General features: G+C 37.7%; 1 long non-coding RNA gene across 1 annotated transcript; it reads left to right on the top strand.

Annotated features, from left to right (window-relative positions):
• The first annotated feature begins 295 nt into the window (after window positions 1-295).
• LOC117286337 lies at window positions 296-17,248 on the top strand. The gene is made up of 3 exons (XR_004517467.1): window positions 296-567; window positions 8,227-8,335; window positions 17,160-17,248. It is a non-coding gene; the product is annotated as an uncharacterized LOC117286337 (long non-coding RNA).
• The last annotated feature ends 1,512 nt before the right edge of the window (window positions 17,249-18,760 follow it).

The following is an 18,760-nucleotide window of genomic DNA, read 5'->3' as shown; positions in this document are numbered from 1 at the left end:
AGTTTACATATATCTCCCCCCAGGCTGCTGGGCACCTATTTCAGACCCTGGTCTGACAGTGGTCACCTAGAGTTCGCCCCCAGGGGGATGGTGGTTGTCACAGATCCCAGGGCCTGGTTGACACTGTGTCAAGAGGGTACAGATTCTACTGAGATGAACTACAGACAGCATTTGTCAATGATATTTTCTAGGCTGCTTTTTCCATGTAGGAGAGGAACAGGGCAGTAAAGAAAAACCTCCTGGTTTTAGTCTCTTGTTTCATGTGAAGTATTTTAGTCTCCTCTCTCTTCAGAAGCTGAACTTCCAGGAATGGAGCCAAAGGAAGCCCCACTTCTGAGTGCCTGCCCTTCTCTGGGCATCTCAAATTCTGTCCTTTTTCTTTAATGTAAGCAAAAGCCCTTATCTGTCCCTATTGCTTTTCAAATTTCCTCACCCTCTCCTCCATGTCTTACATGAAAAAGAGACACTGTGATTTCTTTTCCCTCCTGTCCTTACAGATTTTCACAAAGAAGAAGACTAAAGATGCTTCTAGGATCTTTCCCTTCATTCCTAAATAACAAGCTCCAGGTTTGGAACCAGTTATAATTCAAATTCTCCTTATAGTCCAGTTCTAAGGTTTGCACTAACAAAATTATTTTTCTCTCTCTCTTTCATGTAGTGTTTTTGAGTCCTACCATGTGTCAGACTCAGAAAGCCCATAAGAAAAAAAAAATGGCATTGTGTAGTCACCTTACTCTGGAGCCGCCCTTGATAATGGAGACTCCCTCTCAACTCCTCTTCTAGTCTTCTGTCTTTTCTTCATACTGCCTCTAGCTTCTAAACCAAAAAGGAAGAAACATCTGTCTGACTAAAGAGCCAAGGGTCCTACTCACTCCTGATTCCCTAACCATGAGGGTTCTGGCCATAGAAGCATCTCTGCTTTGGCTCCTGACCATTAGCAGATAGGGTCACCTTAGTAGGCCGGTGCTATCTCTATGGCCACCAGTCTGCAGGGCCTGTCCTGGGACTCATCCAAGTCTCAACTTCAGTAGACAAACTGCAGATGGTGCTTCTAATTTTAGATCCTGGGCTGTTGCACATGAATGAGACAGTGACCTGGAAAAACCAACTCTGTCTCCAATCTCTGCTCCAGACTCCCTAATTTCTCTTAATTGTTCTATCAGAAGTTCCCCTGGGCATGAGACTGGCATGAAGCAACCCAGAGATAGTGGAGCTGGACCATGGTCTGGGGACATAAGACCTTGACATCCCATGTACCGGCCAAGATGGTGGCCACCAAGACTGGTTTGGGGGTATCATAAACTGGACTGTTAGTTATGGATGTCTGTTTGTCTACTGATACTGGAGTCTCCACAATTTTCCATCATGCTTTCCTACCAGTGAATTGTTTTTTGAAAGGCATAAAGAGGTTTATTAGGCAGAAGAAAGTATGCAATTGGAAGGGAGTACAGGCCTTCAAGACAGAAGTGCATTACAGCTTGGGATTTGGGGTTTTATGTGTTTGAGGGGTGACTTCAAAATGGACTATTTAGAATGTATATTCTTTCTGTCTGTCAGGCTACCCATTTGGTGGGCTAAGTTAAAATGCAAACCATGTACATGTTGTTTGAAGTTTAGAGCTATGCTGTCCACTTAATCATGTTGCTTTCTTGTGGAAGGAGGTCTGTGGTAGCCTATCAGTAGGACATTTCTTAACACTTATGCCAGTTTTTGTTTATGTATTTATTAATAAATTACATAAGACTACATTCGTACTAATACATATGTTATAAAGCTTTTATAGAAAATTTATAAAGTGAAATTGTTCTAAAGGATAGGAAGTTCTCATATTGTTTTCTTCTACCCCATGGATCTTCTGGCATGTCCCACTACCATGCTTAGACTGCATGGTTAAGTGAGAAAATATTCTTTGGAAACTTGTTTCTATGCTACTAGCTATATTGCTGATTGGAGGAATAATGGGATAGTTCTTGCTATCTAAAGTATTTTCTTTTTCTTAATAGCTGGCAGTGTCTGATTTAAAAAAAATTTTTTTTAATTTTTAATTTTTAATTTTTTGGTTTTTTTGAGACAGGTCTCACTATGTAGTTGAGACTGACCTGGAACTCACTGTGTAGCCCAGGCTGGTCTCGAACTCACAGCGATCTCCTGCCTCAGCCTCCTGAGTGCTGGGATTACAGGTGTGCACCACCACACCCAGCTTTTGTTTGCTTTTAGTAGTATTGGAGATCAAGCACAGGGCCTTGTACAAGCTCTATCACTGAGCTAAATTTCAGGCCCTTAAAAGTTGTTTTATAGGGAAATGGTCATCTTTGGGTTAAGTATCACCTTCTCTCTGAGGTCTCTTAAAACACAAAATGTGAGAGAAGCTGGAGGAGCAGCATGGTGCATCTCCAGCTGTTTGGATCAGTGACTAAACAGGTAGGCTTTCCACAGATTCCTGGATGCCTACATGGTACTCAGCAGGGTGCTTACAGGACCAAAGAGAGACCTTCAGGGCGTTTTTGTGGTCAATGAAAAGTTTCTTTTTCTAGAGAAGCAATGCATATTGAAATAGATTTTTACCATCTAGCCAATATTGGGTAGGTTTTTGATCCTTCTCTCTCCAGACCAGAAAAGGTTATGTATAGGTCGGATTACGATGACATTAAACAAGAGAAACATCCTTTCCTCTTTATTCTCTCAACATACTTAGAAAAAAAAATCTATTTATAATGTTTATAAATGTGCGTGTCCATAAACAGCATTAATTTAATTTGAATTGCGCAGAATTTATAGATTTACATGAGGTGAATAGAGACAGCTTTGCAATTCTAAACTAGTATATATGGGAAAATGGTATGCTGCTATTCAAATCTTTAAAGTCTTTCAGCTAAATTAGAGGTCTACAAATTAAAGTACTATTTTTTTCTTTTTGGGTTTTTGAGTAATGGTTTCACTATGTAGTTTAGGCTGGCCTTTTACTCATGTAACCTAGGCTGGTTTCAAACTTGAGGCAATCCTCCTGCCTTAGTCTCCCAAGTGCTAGGATTACAGATATGTACCACCATGTCTGGCTAAGACTTCTACTTTTTCTCGTTTTCTTGATGTCTTCAAGCAAGCTTACAAAAACCTAGCAAGTTTTGAATTTCTCTGTCTTTAGGAGCATATGCATTCTTTATTAGTTTGTTTCCAAGATATTATGATTTCTTTCTAAAAGTGAATAATGTCTAATTTTCTGATTTTTAGTGTTTTCAAGTCTGTAGAAATGCTACCAAGTTTTGTGGGTTGATGTCTTACCCACTCCCTTGCTGAACTTTTTATTAGCTCTGACAGTTTATCTTTGCATCCGTTACAGTTCCTCATATATGAGCATAAAATTTGAAAATGAAAGAAGCTGTATTACTTTCATTTAATTCTTAAAACCTTTTGTTATTACTTTTCTTAAAGATAGCATTAGCTAGGATATCTACAAATGGTGACAGTAGACATCCTCTGTGTTATTTCTGATCTCCATCGAGTACGATATTTGTGCTATATTTTGAGTATGATCCTTTACTAAATTAAGGAAATTAATCCTTCATCTCTCTTAGTCACTTTCTTGTCACTGAGACACAATACCTAACACCCACAAAGAGAGGTTTATTTTGGCTCATGTTTTAATCCATGGTCAGCTGGCTGCCAAGGCAGAAATAGGACAACAGAGAGGCATGGCAGGTGTACAGCCACTCTTATCATGGGGGCCAGAATGGCCAGAAAAGGATAGTGCCTGGAAAGGCATATACCCTCCCAGGCCATGGCCTCAGTGGTCCACCTCTAACCAGAACTCACCTCCTAACAACATGTCAGCTCTAGTACCCTGTAATCCAATCACACTCCAAAGCCCTGTCTTTGAACCTATGGAAGTTTTGGTGGTCATTCTTGATCTAAACTTTAATACCTGCTATTCTTATTTTAGTGAGAGGTTTTGCATTAAAATATAATAAATTTACATCAAATATTTTTTTCTTGATCTCATGAAAGATCACTTGATTTTTTTTTTCTTCCTTGGTCTAGTGTGTGGATCTTATTCATGAATTTCTGTTGCCAAATTAACCTTATGAGAATGAGTCTTACTAAATCATAATATATACATATTATATGCTATTGACTTCAGTTGGCTTATATTTTATTTAAGACTTTAGAATCTATAAGTAAAAATGATGTTTTATTTCCTTATACTATTCTTACTAGGTTTTGGAATTAATCTGCTACTAACTGATAAAATGAGTTGCGTAGCTTTTACTTTTTACTACTTCCTGGAACAATTTTATCTAGACAAGAGTGCTTTATTTAAAAAAAAAAAAAATTGGAAAGCCACCTAGCCTATGGGCATTTTTTTCCTCTCACATGGAGAGGTGTCTTTTTCATTGTGGTTAACAATTTCAATCTCTGTCTTATCAGTTTATCCAAATTTAAAATTTTTCTTGGACCAGTTTTACATTTTATATTTTTTCTGTAAATATATCTATGTTGTCTTCATTTTCATATTATTAGTGAACAGTTGTACTAACATTCTTTTATGACTATGTGCAGGTATTTTCCTTTTTTATTTTAAAGTTCATATTTTTGCGTCTTTTTTTCTTGATGAGATTTTATTGGAGGTTGTTGCATTTTAGCAATCTCTCCAAAGGTTAAACTTTTGGTTTGATTACACTTGTCTACTTTTAGTTGTTGCTGCAGTAGTCACTGTTTTATTGGATTCTACCCTTATCTTTGTTTTCTTTCTTATTTTTTTGTGTTTATATGTTTGTTTTTCTAACATTCTCTGTTGTTTTTAACAGTTCTTTTTTTAGTAAATTAATGGAGAGCTGTACATTTCATTCTTAGGGCTATTTTTGCTGCATTTCCAAAAATCTGGCCTGGATTTTTCCTCTTCATCATCCATTTCTAAATATTTTATAATTTCCTCATAGCCCAAGAATTAAGATTATATTATTCACTTTGCACACACACACACACACACACACACAAGATTTTAATGCTATTTCCTTACTAATTTATAATTTTAATCCATTGTGTTAAGATTATAATGTGTATAATGATGATGAGAGCAAGGTACCGAATCTCTCTTTGTGGTCTGAAAAGTGGCAAAGTTTTCAAATGTTCTTTGTGTGCTCAAAAAATGTCCTTTCTCTGCTTATTGGTTGTAATTGCAAAGTTCTCATATAATTATTATCTCAAGTTTATAGATAAAGTCATCTGCATTTTCTCTGCCATTGTTTAGTTTTGGCCTGCTTATTCCATTAGTTTCTCAGATGGCTGGAAAAAGACTTCTAATTGCAATTGTTATGTTTTATTTTGCAATTTGAAGCTATGTTTTTATGTACACATGTATTCATAATTCTTGTCTATGTGATCATGTTTTCTTTTAAGAAACACTCTCTATATGATTTTCGTCTGCCTTGAATTTAATTTTCTTTGATATTAAATTTTCCCACAGTCTTATTTGCTGAGATAGCTTCTCATACCTTTTTCATCATTTTATTTATAGCTTCTGTCACTTTTTGTTTTATGAATATTTCATTTAGAAAATGTTACTTGATATTGCTTTAAACAACCTAATTTGTGAATATCTGTCTCTTGATTAGTGAGTTTAATCTGTTTACAAATTGTATTTGTTTCCTGTGGATGACATAACAAAATTCCATATTCTGGATTGCTGAAAACAGCAGACATCTTTTGTCTTACATTTTTGGAGGCCATGAGTCTGAAAAAGGGACAGTAGGACTGTGCTTTCATTAAAATCTTTATGGCAATGCTTCATTGACTTCCCCTAGCTTCTAGTTGTTTGCCAGAAATTTTAGATACTTTTTAGCTTGTAACTAAAACTCTATCTCTGCCTTCATCCCCTTGTGTGTCTCTTTCTTTGTATGGTACTTTTGTCTTTCTGTAAGGACACCAGTCACATTACATGAGTGGTGTGCCCTACTTTACATAACTTCATCTTAACTAACTATATTTGCAACAACTGTATTCCATAGAAACCTATAATTGGAGGTACTAGAGTTTAGAATTTCAGTCTATAATTTTAAGGAGACACAATTCAATCCATAACACAAATTATTTAATTAATTTTATATTATGATTTATTTATCTTATTCATAATTTATACTTAGCATACTTTATTTTTTTCTCTCGTTATAGTTTGCCTTTCTCATATTATATATTTCATTGGATAGTACTGCTCTTCTGTATTTAAAATTTAAAATTTTGTTCTCTATGTTATTGGTAGGTATATTTGACTTTAAAATTAATATTTATGCTTATTCTTATCAACCTCAACCAACATTTATATTTTTCTCTATAACAAAGTAAATAAACTCTCATCTTCTTTCTTCTCTGCTTAGTCACAGTTTTTTCTCTTTCACAAAACACTGGTCATATTGCTGTCACACAAAGTTCTTTTCAGGTGGTTGTGAATGTTTTGGATATATTTTCTCTCTCTCTCTCTCTCTTTCTCTCTTTCTTCCTCCATTTCTTTCCCACCCCCACCATCTCCTCCTCTCTTATATAATATTCAAATTAACTATTCTGTTATGTATCTACTTCATTTTCTTTTTATCTCATAGTAGTATGAGTTTATTTTTCTTCTAGGGGAGCACTTTCTCTAACAGTATTTTCTAAAAGAGTTCTGTGCATTAATTGGGACTTTTATGCCTCAAATTATTTTATGGCATCCTCTTATTTTAATTTTTTCCCTGAATATAGATTTGAATTTGAAGTTATTTTAGCATTTTGAAAGTATTATGCATCTGTCTTTCTGTCTCTACTGTCACTCTAGAAAAGGAGTTGAATGTCAGTTGGATTCCTATTCCTTCATGAGTGATTATTTCTTTTCCTTTAGCAGCTTTTGAAATTTGCCTTTTTCTTGTATTTTAAAATTTCCCTATGTTTAGGTTTAGGTGTCATCATATTTATCTTATTTGGTTCTCCATGAGTGCTTTAAATTGGAAGTCTTTCATCTTCCTTTTTTTTTCCCCTGTTAAGTTTATTGGTACATTTAAAGCAAACAATGCAGTTACATTTATCATTGGAATCTTGTACCTTTACATGATGTATCTTGATTCTTGTTTATTTCCCATACTCCTGCCCTCCCCTCACCCACTTCACCCTTCCCTATTTGCAAAGACTATTTACATTTTTTCTTTTTTTTCCCATCTTTCTTTAATCCTGGAAATTTTTTAGTTATTGTATTTAAAATTGTCTTTTGTCATTTTTCCTTTTCTTCAAGACTTCCTATTATATAGATGATGACACTTGCAGTTTATCCTTCATAGTTTCAAATTCTGCTACACTTTCCAATTCTTCGTTCCTTCCCAGTGTCTTCTAGGAAAGTTCTATCAGTTTTTTGAATTCTGTATTTTAATGATTAAAAATAAAATTCAATGTTTTTATTTGGCTCTCCTTGCTTATGTTACCATTAACTCTCCTTTTCTCATTTATGATGCTTATTTTAAATTGTTAATCTGCTTGGTTCTATTAGTTCTAATATATCTTGTATTGGTTGTACCGTTTGTTGTCTTTTTTAAAAAAAATAATGGTGATGCTTCTCAGATGCCTGGTAATTTTTGCTTATGAGTTCATTTTCCTCTGGGGCACTGGCTTTTTTGGTTGGAAGTGTTATTGAGGAGGAGGTCCAAACCTGGGCCCCAGAAGGAGCTTCTCCTGTTGAGCTTAGGAAAGGAGTGTGGCAATGAGAGGCACCCCTACCCTGGGCTAGAGCTCTTCTCCACTCTATCCTCTTGCCAGGGACCTTGCCTGTTGAGGGTAAGGGTAGAATTCAGAACACATCTATTTCCTGAGGACTGTGCTCCCCTGGTGTGTAACTGGTAAAATCTCAAGGTGGAAGGGATCATGTGGAGGAGAGAACTCTCATGACTTGCTGTTTTCTTGCACCTGCTGCACTGACTTTTCAGCTGTCAGGCTAGGCTTCTTTGGTGGGGCTCCCACTCTTCCTGTGGTGTACCCCAGAGCCCCTGTTTTTCTGTCTTGTAGGGGCAGAGGTGTACAGTCCACCTTGGGCTGTGACTGGCAGCAGAGAGAATTGCTTAAAAGCCCTCTTGAATGGGGGTTCCTGCCTCTTTGGCTTCCTGCTGCTCTCTCTCCATCAGATGGTGACCACCCTTTCTCTCCCTATGTTTCTGACAGTCTTTACTTTGGTTCTTCAAAGTTATATTTGTCCAGTGACTTCTGATCTCATCTTAGGGTTGTAATGGAAGAAGAAACTTGGATCCCATCTGCACTTCCCGAACTCCACCTTCTGTGCTACCTGTTACTTCTGAGCAATTTGTCCCCCAAATGCACCATGTCTCAGGTAAATGCCTATGTCTGCAGTTATCTCTTCAGGAAACAAGGATGTATCTTCCTTTGCTCTGTCAAATTTGTTACTGCTTCTTCATTTACTTCCCATCCTCAAAGCTGTTCTAAAACTTCTGGCTGCTGCTATTGCCTTCTCTTCAGTTCATATTATCTAGATGCACATACTTTTTTTTTTCCTCCCCTTCTTTACTTTTATATTAGTTGGGTTTGATGAGGTAGAGAAACAGGAGCATTTGGCCATTACACCATGTTTAAATAGAAGTCCTCCAGTAGGAATTATTTAGACAACTAAGCAAATGGATTTTCATTTGGAAGAAAAAATATGCAAGAATAGTCAAGTAAAATTTGAAAAAGATAAAAATCTTGATCATTATAATATATTAGAAAGCTATGATAAATAAAACAGTACAGTATAGAATTGGGATTAGAAAAGAAATAACAAGGAATTAAAATCGAATATAGATCTGAAAGGGAGTAAGCTAGGATAATTTAAAGTACAGTTAAGTGATGTCAAAGACAGATCATTTAGATGGTGGTGGTCCCATAAGATCACATCATCTAGTGAGGCCGTGGCCATCTTAGTTTGTGTAACCTCCATTACATTCATATATAAGGCAATTCAGTGATGTTTGCACAATAACATAATCACCTAATGACACATTTCTCAAACTAGATCTCCATCATTAGAAGAGATATGACTGTGTGCATGGGAAGAAGTATATTACAGGCAAATGCTATGCTGTTTTAAATAAAGGACTTGAGTATCCACAGATTTGCCATCCACAGGAGGTCCTGGAAACAGCCTCCCACAGATGACAAGAAGTGACTGTGTTTAGCTCGTGAATATGAATAAGCATTTCAAATATGTAGGGAAAGGATGAACTCTTCAATTTATATTGCCAGGACAACTAGCTATCTGTTTTAAAAAAATTACTGTATATACTTATATATATTCAAAATGATATGTATATAGTACCTGTGAATAGGACTGTAATGGTTAATTTTAGGCATCAACTTAGCTGGCCTATGAGGCCCAGTTAGTTGGTCAAACACTAGTCTAGATGTTGTTGTGAAGATATTTTGTAGCAGTAATTAACCTTATAATCAGCAGCGATTTAACTAAAGTGGAGTACTTTCCATAATGTGGATAGGACTCTTCTAATAAGTCAAAGGCTTAGAGAAAAAGTTGACATTTTTCTGGAGAAAAGAAGGAATTGTGCCTCAAAAAACCTGCTAGAGTTTCTAGCTCTCTGGCTTTCCCTACAGATTTTAGACTCAAGATTGAAATATATCAACTCTAATCTGAGTTTCTAGTCTCACAAGGTCATACAGTTGCATTAGTCAACTCCTTAAAACTACCTACCCGGCCAGGGATTTAGCTTAGTGGTTCTGCTGCCTGCGTTGCAAGTACAAGGTCCTGAGTTTGGTCCCTGGTACCAACCAAAACAAAAAAAAAACCTACCTATTTACCTATTTATTGGTCTATCATTATCTATCTATCTATCTATCTATCTACCCTATGATTATTGACATATTATTGATTCTATGTTGCTGGAAAATGTTGATGAATACAATGGTCTAGGCCTTAATCCACTATGACTGGTGTCCTTATAATAATAAGAAAAGACAGAGACATTTAGGGAGAATGCTTGTGATTACAGAGGCAGAGACTCATAGCACACAGCTACAAGCTCAGGAGTTCTGCTACCACCAGAGACCTAGGAAAATACAAAGAGAGATTTTTCCCAAAGTCTCAGAAGGAGCATGGCCCTGCTGACACCTTCATTTTGGAGTTCCAGCTTTCAGGACTGTGAACACATAAATGTTGTTTTAAGTTACCCAGACTGTGATACTTTGAACTACTCTAGGAAGCTAATATAACTCTCATGCAATTCTACACATAAAAATTCATTGCAGAGCAGTTGAACGAATAGATGTCCATATGTTTAAAAACTGCAGAATTATTTGAATGAGAATAATAACTAAAATATTGATCACTAAGTGTCAGGTGAATGCTGAGTGCTTTGAAAGGCAAATGTGGTCACTGTCTGTTTTGCAAGTGAGCAAATAAATAGGTGTGCAGATCACAAGAGGCAGAGTCAAAACCAGAACACATGAAGTCTGAATCCAGAATCTGTAACAGAAAAATAATGTTGACTCTGCTATGAGAGGAACAAAAGCAAGAAAAATTGACAGTTTAACTACAGGAAAATCCAACAGTTCAGCATCGCAAAGGTACCAGAGGAAGTCAGTATTTTCAAAATATCTAATAGACAAAGGAAATAGTTTCTATAAATCAAAGAAGAAAAGTCAAATAACCTAACAACAAAGCACATACAGAGATAAAGAGAATACAATCATAATGGCCAATAAAGATATGAAGAGATGTTTAAACTCACTAATAACACTAATAATAGATACAAATTAAAATAATGTGTCACTTTTTGCATTTTAATTTGACAAAGATTAACATGATTAACAATGCACCACTGTAGGAATGGATAGCCTCCTATACTATTGATAGAATTGTAACTAGTTAAGGGCTTTTAATTACTTGATTTTGCAAAGTACAAAAACACAAAATATACACATTTCTTTTAATTTCTCCCCCTCATAATACATATACACATGCTAGATTTTTATACAGACAAGACTTGTGATGGGGTAAAACAGAAATGGATTCTGGCTAACTTTAGCAAAAAAGAAATGTAATGAAAAGTATTAGAGTTGATGGAAAGGCCAGATACTCAGATTCAACCATTTGGTAGGAGCCAGTAAAGACCACGGAACTAGAGAATCAGAGTGGGGTTCTGTGTGACTTCTGATCTGTCACTACTGGGACTTGTGGTCCCTCTGACTCCCTCTCCACTTTGTTATCACCATAGTTCCCACCAACGATCTCGAACTGTCCTTGAGCCTTTGCCTCAGTCTTTGTAGAGTCACATCTCAGATGAGTTGCGATTAGCTAAACCTAGGTCACACATTCCAACTTTAGTGCCAGGGACAGAGTTAGGGCATGTATGCTTAGTTTAGCTGTGAAGTGGAGGAGGGGGCCTTCCACCCACATCAATTTAGAACTCTAAATAGGAAGAGTATTTCTATAAAGAGGAGCCAATGCCAGTAAATACCTATTCACTCACTATTATCATTACCCAAGATTTACACATTCTTCCCATGTTTTCACTAAGCCTCCTCTCAGAACAAAACAAAAGAAAACAACAACAACAAAACCCCTGGTTACCATAATGTATCTGCATATATAAACGAAAGCGCTAGGCTTCTCTCTAAAGGGAGACAGACTAGAGTCTTGTTCATTACCACATCTAGAGCTTGAATCATCGTCATCATCATTTCTTCCTCAGTCCTCATGGTTCCAACTCTATGCTCTGTAAACCATGGAGGTATGCTGGAGTTCTGTGACTGGTCACTACACATAGTCGTTGTTCAAAATAACATTATATACACTTATAATTAGATAAATTATATTGAAAGAAAAAGAAGTAAATATTCAAAATTCATCAGCAACCTAATTATTTTGCTACATTTTCCTCTTATCTGTGCTCTTGGCATTATGTGTATCTACTGTATCTGTGGTGGATATATTATAAATTGATGTTCTAATGAATGTCATCTTCATTCTGTGTTTAGGGAAATGTATCAGCCAGTATCTACTGGAGAAATAGATATAACACAATATATATACATATGTAAGAGAATTTACAAGGTTGCCTTACAGTCACTGGAGGTTTCAATTCATAATTGGCTGGCTCTAAGGCAGGATTTGAAAACAGGCATCGCAGAGGAGAAACAACATGGCACCCACATGGTAGCAAAGGCAACAAAGGACCTTCATTGCATCTTTCTGCTTCTTTTATAACAGGACATTATATTAACAGGACATCATATTCGTGCCATGAAATTGTCCACAACGGGAATCTTTATACACGAAGGACTTCTTTCTCTCTCTCGCTCCTTCCTTCCTGCCTTCTTGATGATTGCCTAGATTAAAGAAAATGAAGGACATGTTAATAATGATGATGAAACTTAAAAATACATTATGTCCACAGCTGCTACATTTTAAATAGCATAAAAATTGAGAAAATAGTCTCTGGTATTTGAAAATCTATCTGAGTCATCAATGAAGTTTTTCATGTTGTTATTAAACAAGTGAGGTCTGCACAACATCTTCATTGTTTTTCTTCCATTTCACTTGTTAAGAAAAAGGAAAACACCTACAGACATATCAAACACATACTACTTCATCAAATGCAATCAGGGATTGTCTGTGAACATAAGAGTGTGGCAAAAGCCAATGATAGCAGGCTTTGAGACTAACTTTGTGTCACTGAAATTATAATAGATGATATTGTATTTTAGTATTTGTAAATCGTGAGCAGCACATTCTTTTTATCAGCACAGTATATAATAAACTTATGCATTTAATTTTCTAGAAGGCTGGTTGTTAAAAATCAGTCAACAAATTAGTGCCTATGGAATAAATTATAAAGCTTATCATCATGTCAATAAATGAACAGTATCAGTATAAGTGAAAAATTTAAGTCCTCTCCAAATTACATACAAGATGAGAAGGACTAGGCCTTATCAGGTTTGAAAGTATCTTCTCCAGTCCTGGGTGCCTTTTACTTTTTCGGGGGTGGGTACTGGGGCCTTCGTGCTAAGTCACCAAATTGTCTAGGCTTGAAGTTTTGATCCTCCTGACTCAGCCACCCAGAGTGCTGAGATTACAGGCATGGGCTACTGCATCTGGCTTCCCTTTTCACTTTCCATGACTCTTGATATTCTTCCTCGCCTTTGAAACCTAAACTTGGAGTTCTCCTGAAAGCAGATTTATTCATTTGTATAAGGATCAGGGCTCAGCGGGAGCTAAGAATCTCAGAAGGGAGGAAATAGTTAACCATTAGTCTAAGGGAAGCAGCAATGTTCAGGTGAATGATAATTAATTAAACAGAAGTCCTGAATTCAATCAAGAGCCAATTTTGGCATCTGTAGAGATTCAATTAGCTGTGATTATAGCCAGACTAGAAAGACTATGCCTTCAGGGCCTCAGCCCCCATCACGTTCAGGTCCAAGGGCCGTGTCTGGAGTGCTGGGTGGGAGTGGTCCTTCTGGACAGCTCATGCCCTGTTGTGCCACAGCAGGGGTAATATCAATGCTGCAGGTTGTACTTCAGCCAGGAAAAGCAGGTCCCTTTCTCTGCCTAGGCCTCTTTAAGCCTGAATCATCTGGGGCCAGATCTTCACCTGTAATTTTGCTAAGGAGCTCTGTTGCAAAGTGGAACCAATCTATTTCCTTTTAGCAGATGTGTCTTTTTAGCACCTGCCCACTTCTCCTAGGCAAGCAGGGTTTCAGGGTGGACTCTTCCTAAGGTTTCATTTTGTAAATTCCCAGAAAGAGCAGGGCAGCATGCTGGGGACTGCCTTGAATAGGGGTGCTGGTGGCCCTTTTCTGGTTTTTTAAAAATATGCATTGAGCACCATTGTAATATGGTATCTCGCAGAGTAGATGTAATTTTGTTAAACAATGAACACCTGTTAGGATGGTCGCTGCTACTTTCTTCACTTTATACGGGAGGTGTGGGGATCATGAGTATTGGTTGTAAGTATTGTAAACTTTAGTAACTCCATATGTGTTAAGTTTCTCCAGTTTAGCAGGTGGTGTGTTTCCTTTGTGGAATTCCTGAAAGTTACAGTTTCTTGTCTCTGACCTTTAGATGTGTGGTTGTCCGGGTTACTACTACCCACGGTGGGTTGTTTTTGTTGAGCCTGTTTGCTCTTTTCCTGTGTAACCTTTCAGTTACTTTGGTAACCCCATCCCATAATAGTTTGTGGTTTTTTTGCTTTAAAAGGCCGACGCTTGCCGGCAATAAACGCCGCCTTGATCAGACTCTTGTCTTGGCGTCCTTCCTTTCTCTCTGCCCCTTCTCCACCCCGCTGCTCTTTCAGGTTTGAGACACTGCTGGACAGTGCTCTGCGTCGCCGGCTCGCGACAGGGAGGAAAGAGACTCATGTAAGTTCTGAGTGGAGGAACTAGGCCTGTTTGACTTGAGATTCTGAGCTCTTTCCATAGAAAGCTTCTTTTTGGGATAAGCTGACTATACGTGAATTATACTTCAACAAAGTTGTTAAAAGAAATTGCCTGAATGGTGTTCCACTTGGGGCCTTCTGTTCTGACAGGTAAGACCGTGATTGTCCTTTGGCATGAAGGGGAAGGAAATCTTTTGTATTTGCTGAGTTTCATCTCTGTTTCTTCCCAAAAGTTGTCCCTAGCCTGGATACAAGGAAACAAACTTCTTTCTAATTTGCTCTCCTCTCTGTCTTGTCCCTTCTGAAGATTTTGTTTGATAGCCTACTTAAATTTTTAGATGGAGAATAGTATTGTATAATGACTGCATCTCAAGCTGGTATGGGACCCAACTTTTAGGACCACCCGTTATTATGCACTCCATCCTCTATTTCTGCCAGGCACTGGCCCAAATCTCCTCTTTCTCCTACATCTCACCTGAGGCAGTTATCACAGGCAGCATGGCATCAGAGTGATTCCTTTCCCTAAAAATCAGGGAATAATCTGGATAAATCTCTAGCCTTTCTACAAAGCTCTGGGCTTTGTTGTGTGGGGAGCAAAGGAAGACTAAATGGTGATGAAATCTCTTGGCTCTGCCCACCGAGTCACTTCCTAGACCCTACAACCTTGGTCAAACATCATTTAAGGTCTGAGGAATCTCTTTAGCTCTCAAGTCTGCAAGTCCATTCTCTGACTGCTTTATGTTTTTGCTATCATTCTTCTGGGATTTCCAGCCACATTTTCCTGCAGAGAGTAAAAACACAACAGCTTTACCAATCTTCAACCATACAGAGACTTTAGGAAATTTCTGGAAGCACTTTAAGAAGTGAGACTGTGCTTGCCCTCAGTCAAGCTAAGAAGATGGATGGCTACCTTTAGTAGATGAGGAAATGAGGGTGAGTGACAGGCAATATTAGGTAAAAGAGGACAGATGATGATTTAGGTATGTTATCATGCAAGGCTGTGGCTCTGTCCTCCTTTAGCTGTGCCAGGGTCACACTCCAAGTTGCTCTGAGCCAAGATGAGATAGACTGGGGTTCACACAGTCTGGATCAGCCTAGTTCAATGTCTAGTGCCTGAGGATGGACAGTCTGCCTGCTGCAAAAGTCATTTTAGCCCCTAGGAGCTGACCCTGCACCCCCTTAAATAGAAAGGCTGACCTTCTGTGTTCTATTTTCTCTAGCTCTTCCCTCACCACCTCCATATGGCTCTACCAGAAGCCCTGCAGCTTTCTCAATAAAGAGTAGTGAAAGCTAAATAAAGGACCTACATCATGAGCTACATCTGGACTGTGTATATGTAAGTCCAGCTAGTCACTTAACCATGTCATGCCTTCAGTGAATCCTTCTCAGAAAAGGATAGTCTTAGTCATAATGGGCTACCATAACAGCGCTAATGAATGGCTTATACGATACAAATTTATTTTCTCACAGTTGTGGAGGCTAGAAGTTCAAGGTCAAAGTGTTGGTAGGTTTGGTCACTTCTGAGTCCTTTCTCCTTTTCTTGCAAATGTTCACTTTCTTGCTGTGTATTCCTCTGATGATCATCTTTATATCCGTGTGTCTCATTCCTTCCTCTGGATCTTCACCTCCTCTTTTTATATGGACACTGGTCATATTAGATTAGGGTCCATCCTGATTTTAACTGAATTACATTTTCAAAGGCTTTATATCAAAATATAGTTACATTATAAGGTACCAAAGTTTAGGACATACGAATTTCAGAAGCACAAAATTAGGCCCATAAAAGGTACAAATTCCCAACATGGGGATGTGATCTCTGTTAGACATCCTGATTGTCTTCTCTTCTCTGAGGTCACATCCTCTAAATTTCAGCCTTAGATTTGGTGAAAGCTGAGCTTACTTGGTACATATGAACTTCCTGTGCCATAGGTATTGCGCTGCCCAGGCTTCTTAGAGATCTCCCAATGAGGTGGGGTGTAATATAAAGAAGTTAGGTCACTGGGAACATTCTCTTCAAGGGGATACTAGGTGCAAGGTCTCTTTCTGAATTTCTCTTTGCTTCCTGTCTGCCATGAGGTGAGCAATCTCTCTGCCACACACTCCTACCATGATGCACTATGCTGCCACAAAGCCAAAAGCAATGGAGCCAAATGATCAGGAACTGAAACCTCTGGTACCATAAGCCAAAATAATTTTTTTTCTTTTTTAAGTTATTTATCTTGGGTATTTAGACACAGTAATGGAAAGCTGACTAATACAAAGATTAACTAAACTGTTAGCTTAAATAAACAGTTTTCTTCTATGCAGGATAAGGATGTTAGACTACAGAATATTTAAGACCATTCCAAAATCTAACATTAGGATTTCACTGGTGGATGGACAAGGAAAGAAGGCCAGAATGGCCAGGATGTCTGATAAGGGAGATGTTTATCAGAGTCAGATTCCATATAATTTTCTTGGAGAGTACCTTCCATGAAAGTACCTTTTTTAGATAACTACCTTTGTGATGATCATTAAGACTTGGGACTCATGAGGAAGTACCATAGTCTGGCTCATTGTTACCCTTTATAGACTTTCTTAGGAGTACAGATTGGTAGACAGTATGGAAGGTCACAAACAAGAAAAAAGCTGGGTTTGAATTCCAGCTCTGCTCTTTACTAGCTGTTGTGGCTTGGATATAAAATGTCCACTAAAAGTCTTATGGTCACAGGCAGGGCTTGGCTGGAGGATACAAGTCATTGAAGGCATTCTTGAAAAGGTATATTCTTGTTCCAGACTCCTCTGCTTCCTAGCTACCGTGAGTTGAGCAACTTTCCTCTGCCATGATGTTTACACCTTGGAGCCAGCCGATCATGGACTAAAACATCTGAAACTGTGAGCCAAAATCAAACTCTCCTTTAAGTTGTTAGTGTTGGGTATTTTGTCTCAGTGATGAGGAAGTAACTGATAGACTAGCTATTAGATATTTTAGGACAAATTACATAATGTTTCTATGTTCATATCTCTCATCAGTAAAATTGGGAAAATTTCCCTCAGGGTTGGTGAAAGAAATAAATTAGTGAATATAAAGCACTCAGCACAGTTCCAGGTAAGTAGTAAATTGTCAGTACATAGTTATTTCATATTATTATTAAAATTAGTACTTCACAGCAGGTATGGTGGAAAGAGGAAACAATCCAATTTAGTCAGAATAGATTGTGTAACCTGTCCTCTCCAGGACAGCTTCTTGGACATTGCAGGCTTCAGTGACAATCCAACAGTCTTTCAAGTAACTTGATAGCAGGATATTTGACTAACGATTTACAAAACAGCTGAAAAGATGAGATAGAGACTTATCATAAGAGACTTTCTTGAATAAAGCAAATAAGTCCACAGGGCAGTTGAAATACAATAAAAACTTGTACTGCAATATTTAGATATTTTATTCCTCATTATAGTTATACTTATGTACAAATGACTTCAAAGGAATAGTTGGAGAGTATTAAATGTTCTAACTAATTAAATAATGCAACTAATTCTAATTATGCCATTGACATCCACTGAGCTATAGAAAATGTAGTTTAAAAAATACCCAAGACATTTAATTAATGTGGTAAGCACTGCTGCGATTTCCAATTTCTTTGATGGAGCTGGACTATGTGTAAAAAGGAGTTGAATATCACCACTAATAAATGATCTTTTTGCTTGAGAGAAAACTAGCTTTGAGAAATGTTGAAAGCCGTGGTCATAATTGTATCCTGGAGGGGGGCCTTCTTTGTTTCTCTGGAAAGAGAAAGAGTTTCAGGACTGAGATACTATATAAAAATTAAAAAAAAATAGTGCTAGAAGTTTAGTTCAGTATTAGAGTATTTGCCTAACACACACAGAGATTTAAAAAATTGATTTCTTTCTGGTAGCTTAGTTTCCCCTTGTGGAACTCTGACAGCGTTAGAGGGTAGTGAGGATTGTACTGCTTGGGAACAGCAAACCAGTGAGACACAGGCTCAGTGGCTTGGAATTGATAAGAAACCTGGACAAAGTATGCAAAGGCATCAGTGACAAGGAACAGGCAGGGCTTTCTGGTTCCAGAACAGAATTCAGTTATTCATGAAAAAGAAAATCACTAAAAAGCAAATACCAAGCCCCCAAACAAAAGGATAACATTGCATTATGACCTGCTACTAAAATCCCCCCTAGAATACATAAAATGGAAGAAAGTAGAAGAAAGCAGGACCTATAGCCTATGACCCTCCCAGTTCTTCTGGCTCTTAGTATGACTTGGCCCAGGCTGTCCCCACATTATCTTCTGTTTTCTTTGAGCTGACCTTGTACCTCTTTCCAACCCTGGGATGGAGGGACTAAAGGGGACAAAGGAGCAAACAAGCTTTCTATGTCTC

This window comes from Fukomys damarensis, unplaced genomic scaffold (assembly GCF_012274545.1).
Source record: "Fukomys damarensis isolate Sample0158 unplaced genomic scaffold, DMR_v1.0_HiC HiC_scaffold_16, whole genome shotgun sequence".
In the NCBI taxonomy this organism is placed as follows: Eukaryota; Metazoa; Chordata; class Mammalia; order Rodentia; family Bathyergidae; genus Fukomys; species Fukomys damarensis.
This window is presented reverse-complemented; position numbering and strand designations above follow the sequence as displayed.